Source organism: Rhinopithecus roxellana, chromosome 9, assembly GCF_007565055.1.
Source record: "Rhinopithecus roxellana isolate Shanxi Qingling chromosome 9, ASM756505v1, whole genome shotgun sequence".
In the NCBI taxonomy this organism is placed as follows: domain Eukaryota; kingdom Metazoa; phylum Chordata; class Mammalia; order Primates; family Cercopithecidae; genus Rhinopithecus; species Rhinopithecus roxellana.
In genome coordinates this window covers 90,546,355-90,553,915 of record NC_044557.1, presented here as the reverse complement: position 1 = coordinate 90,553,915, position 7,561 = coordinate 90,546,355, and the positions used below count along the sequence as shown (strand labels likewise).

General features: G+C 42.5%; 1 pseudogene; it reads right to left on the bottom strand.

Annotated features, from left to right (window-relative positions):
- Positions 1-7,211: 7,211 nt before the first annotated feature.
- On the bottom strand, positions 7,212-7,361 carry LOC115899846 (annotated as a pseudogene).
- Positions 7,362-7,561: the final 200 nt, after the last annotated feature.

Sequence of the window (7,561 nt, the reverse complement as noted above, 5' to 3'; positions counted from 1 at the left end):
AGTGCCCCCGCCCCTTGTCCCACTGCTGCTAACACCCCCAGACTCTTCTCCTGGTTCATCTGGGCTTTCTTTTTCCTTCGTTGAGATACCATCTGTGCGCAGTTAAGTGCACAAACCCTGAGTGTTCCCTCAGCACATTTTCACATTTGTCTACACTTGTGCAACCTCCAGATCAGGATAGAGGAGGCCAGCACTCCAGCAGCCTTCCCTGTGCTTTCTCAGTTGATGACCGAAGGTGTGATGATTCTGACCTTCTGTCCGGAGCCATGAGGCCTGGAATTAGCCGACCTCTGTTGCTTGATCTCCGCAAAGCGGAGACAAGAGGGCACATTCCCGGGTTCTTTATTTACAAACCCTTCCCGTGCGCGCCCAAAGCTTTTCCCGCGCGCCTAAGTTTCTCTGGCGCGCGCCTAAGTGTCTCCCGCGCGCGCCAAAACTGTTCCCGCGCGCGCCAACCTTTCCCGCGCACACGCAAACATTTTCCCGCCCAGGAAGATATGCAGCCCAGGGCGCAGGCGCAATCCCGCGCCCGGGAACAGTACAAACCCACGGCGCATGCGCGATTGTAATTTGAGAAGACCCGGCCCCCCATCACCGCCCTGGCCCAATCTCTTCCCCGCCAGCCTATATAAGGCATGACCCTACACTCAATAAACGAGACTTGATCAGGCTATTTGTCTTGTCTCCATTTCTTGTGTTTTCTTGTCTCCTCCATTCCCACTCCCCCTTCCAGGGCCCGTTGGACTGTCCTGCAGGTCGGGACAACCTTCCACCGAGATGGCTTCCACATGTTTCTGAGCTTCTTATTAATGGAATCCTACAACACACACATCTGTGTGTTCAGCTTTTTTCTTTTCTTCTCTGTTATATCTGTGAAATAAATTTAATTTGTTGTGTTTAACAATAGATTATTTTAGTTACTAAGAATCATTCAACTGAGAAGTCTGTGTATATAAACGTAACATAGATGATTTATCATTTGTACTCTTTTTTTTTTTCCCCTTCTGAAATAGAGTCTGGCTCTTCTGCCCAGGCTGGAGTGCAGTGGTGTGATCATGGCTCATTGCAGCCTCGACCTCCCAGGCTCAAGAGATCCTCTCATGTCAGCCTCCCAAGTAGCTGGGACTACAGACATGTACCACACCACACTTGGCTAATTTTTGTATTTTTTTGTAGAGATGAGGTTTCACCATGTTGCGCAGGCTGGTCTTGAACTCCTGGACTGAAGCGATTCTCCTGTCTTGGCCTCCCAAAGTGTGGGAATAGAGGTATGAGCCAATTCACCCTGCCTGTTATACTCTTAATGGACACTCAGTAATCCCCAGGTTTGGTTGCTATAAATAATTCTATGAACACTCTTATACCTGTCTTTTGGTCAATGTAAGTCTTCATCTCTCTTAGGGAAAAATCAAAGAATAGAATTTCTAGGGTTAGCTTTTGATATTGTTAAATAGTTGTTGAACTGATTTACACTACCACTAGCAATGTAGGTGAGGTCTAGTTATTCCATATCTTCACCAACACTTGTTATTGCCATTAGGCTTGTGAAGTTTGTGTGTGTGTGTGTGTGTGCTCATTTTACATTAATCCATAAGTCTTTGATTTGCAAGAGTTATTTATATATTCTGAATCTGAGTCCTTTTTCAGATACATATGCCACAAATATCTTCCCCAAGCCATGACTTGTTTTTATCACTCTCTTAATGGTGTCTTTTGATGAACAGAAGTTCTTAAAGTTCTTAATTTAATGAAGTCCAATTCATCAGTCCTTTCTTTTATGGCTAGTGCTTTCCATGGCATGTTTAAGAAATCTTTGGCTACCCAAAGGTCATGAAGATGCTCTTCTATGTTTTCTTCTAGAAGCTTCATTGCTTTACTTTTTGCTTTTAGGTTTATGAACCATGTCGAATTAATTTTTATGTATGTGTAAGGTTCACCTTAACTTTGAAAATAGCCTCCTCCCTGGTGACATGGTTTGCTGGTGTCCCCACCCAAATCTCATTCTGAATTGTAGTTCTCATAATCCCCACGTGTTGTGGGAGGGACCCAGTGGGAGGTAATTGAATCGTGAGGGCAGTTACCGTTATGTTGTTCTCGTGATAGTGAGTTAGTTTTCACAAGATCTGATTATTTTATAAGGTGCTTTCCCCCTGTTTGCTCAGCACTTCTCCTTGCTGCCACCATTTGAAGAAGAACGTGTTTTTTTTTTTTTTTTTTTTTTTTACTTTAAGTTCCAGGATAAAAGTGAAGAACGTGCAGGTTTGTTATATAGGTATACGTGTGCCACGGTGGTTTGCTGCACCTATCAGCCCGTCATCTAGGTTTTAAGCCTCCCATGCATTAGCTATTTGTCTTGATGCTCTCCCGTTCCTCACCCCCACTCCTCCTGACTGGCCCTGCTGTGTGTTGTTTCTTTCTTTGTATCCACGTGTTCTCATTTTTCAACTCCCGTTTATGAGTGAGAACATGCAGTGTTTGGTTTTCTGTTTCTGTGTTAGTTTGCTGAGAATGGTGGCTTCCAGCTTCATCCATATCCCTGCAAAGGACATGATCTCATTCCTTTTTATGGCTGCATAGTATTCCACAGTGTATATGTGCCACATTTTCTGTATCCAGTCCATCATTGATGGGCATTTGGGTTGGTTTCATGTCTTTGCCATTGTAAATAGTGCTGCAATAAGCATATGTGTGCATGTGTCTTTATAGTACAATGATTTATATTCCTTTGGGTATATACCTAGTAATGGGATTGCTGGGTTAAATGGTAATTCTGATTCTAGAACCTTGAGGAATTGCCATACTGTCTTCCACAATGGTTGAACTAAATTACATTCCCAACAACAGTGTAAAAGTGTTCCTATTTCTCCACAGATTTGGCAGCATCTATTGTTTCTTGACTTTAATAATTGCCATTCTGGCTGGCATGAGATGGTATCTCATTGTGGCTTTGATTTGCATTTCTCTAATGATCGGTAATGTTGAGCTTTTTTTCATGTTTGTTGACCACGTAAGTGTCTTTTTTTGAGAAGTATCTGTTCATATCCTTTGCCCACTTTTTTTTTTTTTTTGAGATGGAGTCTCACTTTGTTGCCCAGGCTGGAGTGCAGTGGTGTGTTCTTGGCTCACTGCAACCTCTGCCTCCTGGGTTCAAGCGATTCTCCTACCTCAGCCTCCCGAGTAGCTGGGGTTACAGGTGCGCACCACCACACCTGGCTAATTTTTGTATTTTTAGTAGAGGTGGGTTTTCACCATGTTGGTCAGGCTGGTCTCCAACTCCTGATCTCGTGATCCTCCCGCCTTGGCCTGCCAAAGCCCTTGCCTACTTTTTAATGGGGTTGTTTGTTTTTTTCTTGTAAATTTGTTTATGTTCCTTATAGATTCTGGATATTAGACCCTTGTCAGATGGGTAGATTGCAAACATTTTCTTCCATTCTGTAGGTTGCCTGTTCACTCTCATGATAGTTTCTTTTCCTGTGCAGAAGCTCTTCAGTTTAATTAAATCCCATTTGAGAAGGACGTGTTTGCTTCTCCTTCTGCCATGATTGTAAGTGTCCTGAGGTCTCCCTAGTCATGCTAATCTGAGTCAATTAAACCTCTTTCCTTTATAAATTACCCAGTCTTGGATAGGTCTATATTAGCAACATAAGAACAGCCTAATACACCTGGTATCCCCAGCTTCTTTTTAAAAATTACCTCAGTTTTTGCTTTTATCATGGTGTCCATTCAAAGGCCAGATCTAGTCACGTGACTCATCTGCTTAAAACCATTTTGTGTTTCTCTGATCATGAAGTCTACAATCCTTTGTGTGGTTTATTTATAACATTAGGATAAGAAAGCAACTTATCTTTCTAGCTTCATCTCCTATTAATCCTCTGTGTTATACTTGAGCCGCTCTGAATATCTTCTATTTAATTGTGTTTGATTGTGTCCCCCACCAAAAGATATGTTGAAGTCCTGACTCCCAGTGCCTCAGAATGTGACTTTATTTAGAAATAGGGTCTCAATAGAGGTAATCAAGTAATCATTAAGTCTTTAGGCAGCCCCTAATCCAATATGACTGATGTCCTTAGGAAAAGGGGAAATTTAGATGTAGACACACATCCAGGGAGAAGGCCATGCAAAGAAGAAGGCAGAGACTGGGGTGAGGTGTCTACAAACCAAAGAACACTGAGGACTGTCAGCAGACTCCAGAAGCTGGGAGAGAGGCCTGGAACAGATTCTCCCTGGCAGCCCTCAGAAGGAATCAACTCTGCCAACACCTTAATTTTGGACTTCTAACCTCCAGAACCGGTGAGAAAATAAATACGTTTTGTTTAAGGCACTCAAATTGTGGCAGTTTGTTATGGCAATCCTAGCAAACTAATACATCTACTTCCATGCTCCCACATCTTTGTAGCAGCTTTTTCATCTGCTTTGAATGTCCTTTCTTCCAAAATGTCTAGTAACCTCCTACTTGACCTGAGTCCAAGTCTATCCATCTTTTTTGGTAAACACCTTTTCTAGAAGTGTTTTCTAGGTCTTTTTCTAAACACCTTTTTAGAATACCTGGGGGCTGGCTTGTACACACCAAATGCCAACCAGTTCACTGTCTTCTGCCTGCCCCCCCGTGTTTTCTATATGCGTGGTATTTGTACATATCTCGATGACAGCAAGGATCCTCTGGATAATTCTGTTTAGTCCTGAGTGCCCATTTCTACTTCCCTCTGTGTGCCTTCTTGTACTGCAGAGCTAGGAAAATTGAAATCTACCTCTCCAGGACTTCCTCATGGTCAAGTTCTGGATGCCAATTAGAGCATTAGATTTGGAAGGCAGAGGGGAAGTGGAGGCCCTTGTTCTTCTGTTTGTGTTGTTGTTTTTTTCCTGCACGACTGTGGAAAGGTGAGTATTTAGAGGCAGTTGAAGCTGCTGGACTCAGGTTCTTAGTGTCTAGTCTTCAGCTTTGCCTTAGTCCATTCAAGTGGCTATACATAACATAATACCATAAACTGTGCAGCTTAGAAATTTATTTCTGACACTTCTGGAGGCTGGGAAGTCTAAGATCAAGGCACTGCCGGATTCAATGTCTGACAAGAGTCTGCTTCCTGGTTTTTGTGTCCTCACATGGTTGAAGGGGCAAGGCAGCTCTTTGAGGCCTCTTTCATAAAGGTACTGACCCCATTCATAAGGGCTCTACCCTCATAACCCGACCACTTCCCAAAGGCCCCGCCACCATCACACTGGGGGCCAGGATTTAACATAAGTTTTTGGGGGGACACAAACATTCAGTTTATAGCAAGATTGGAAGGTCTCTGGGAATTTTTGTAGCCATTGAGAGGCTTGAGCTCAATGTCTAGATTATTAAGTTTATGGTTAATTGGAAGTATGGCTATCTACCTATTCTCCAACCCTCCCTTCATATTGTTTCTACTATAGGGATAGAGACAAGCAGTTTACAGGGCAATCTTTCTTCTATTGGTAACATCCAACATGGCTCCAATTTCAGATACTTTATATTGAGTAACAAGTGACCCCAAAATGTAGTGACATAAAATGATAGTTTCTTATGATATTGCATTGTTATGTGGATGAACAGGTCATAACTCTGTGGGTCTTGCTTGGTCTTGCATATGGTTGAAGTCAGATGGCAGCTGGGGCTGGAGTCATCTGAAGACTCAACTGGGCTAGACATCCAAGATGCATCTTCACTCATGTCTGGCACCTTGGTTAGGATGAATAGAGGACCTGGGACCTGGGCACGCCTCTCTCTTTATGTGGCTTCTCTACTTGGCTAGCTTGGGTTTCCTCACATCATGGCAGTCTTAAGGTGGTTAAACTGCTTACATGGAATATTATTTCCCCAAGAAAGAATGTTCTTGGACCAAGCATGGAGTTGCAATATTTCTTCTGGCCTAGCTTCAGAAGTTGTGCAGTCACTTCCTCCACATTTATTGGTTAAGGTCACAGGACCAGCCCAGATTCAAGGGGCAAGAATTACGCAAGGGTGTGCATATTGGAGGCACAGTTCATTAGGACACATTGAGAGACAAACTATAATAGCTCCCTGTGTATCTTCCTCAACTGTGAATGCATTATCTTCCATCCCTGGAAGGCTCTAATATGAGTTAGGAGGCAGGGCACGATGGCTTAAGCCTGTAATCCCAACACTTTGGGAGGCTGAGGAAGGCGAATCACTTGGAGTCAGGAGTTTGAGACCAGCCTGGTCAACATAATGAAACCCGATCCCTACTAAAAATACAAAAATTAGCTGGGCATGGTGGCATGTGCATGTAGACCTGGCTACTCGAGAGGCAGAGACATGAGAATTGCCTGAACCCAGGAGGTGGAGGTTGCAGTAAGTGGAGATCATGCCACTGCACTCCAGGCTAGGTGACCGAGTGAGTCTCTGTCTCAAAAAAAAAAGAAAGAAAAAAAAAGTGTAAGGAAAGGGCATTAATTAGACTAGTAATTTATTCTGGTCAATTTCCCAGCCCTGATATCTAGCTATTAAAAAGCTAGAGATGAGCCCAAAGAATGGCCCACAACTTCTCCAAAAAATGTCACCTCAACAAACTACCACACAACATGCTGTACTGATTAACTACTGGCCTGTGAGGGTGTATCACTACATGATATTCAGAGTGCATTTTGAAGTATAGAAAGTAGAACAGTTTTCAGATATTACCTGAAAACTTCAGTTTAAGAAGCACCAGAATAGATTATCTCATTATAATGTAATGTTAACAATTAGCATTTTTATTATACCCCAAAGAGCTCATTAAAACAACCATGTAATTGAACTAAGATCTATTATACACATTTTATAGAAGAATAGATGGAGTTTCAGAGAAGTAGACTGATATACCCAAAGGAACAGATCTTCTGTGGGTGAGCTGAGGCTCAAATCTAAATGTGTGACTCAAAGTTCACTGTTCTTTTGACTAATAAAGACAGCAGGTATGTGCATGCATGACATTACTTGCTCTCCCATGTCTATGCAGACATCACTAATCACTCAAGGATGCTTATTGTGCTAAATTGCGACATTGGCTTGTAATCCTTCTCAACTCAATGTGCTACCAATCACTTGAGGCTCAAGATAACATCTTACCATCTTGACACACTACTGTGTTGCCTGTCTGGAGGCTGAATGAGCCCCACAATAGAAAGATGATTTCTTCTTTGATCTGAGGATCTTAAAACATAAGGCGTATTCTCTACTTACTCACTCATTTATTTTTTAATTAAAAAATTATAACCACAAATTGAGCAGTCAAGTTTCTCACATTTGGGGAAATCATAGGAGTCACATCTGGAGTGCAATGGATGAATCTTGCCCTGGGAAAACCACTTTTGTGATCATGGTGTCTCCCCTGGGTAAGTATTACTCAGCCAATTCTAAGCTGCACATCCCCCGCCAATCCCCATGCACGTTTGAACATTTCTGATCTGGGGATGTGTCTTGCGGTCAATGTGGTGGTTTTTTTCTCTCTTCTGAGCAATCTCTTTTGAATTGATGGTACATTGTTCAATGGACGACATTTTAGAATTGACAAAATATATCCACCCATGTATTGATGTACGT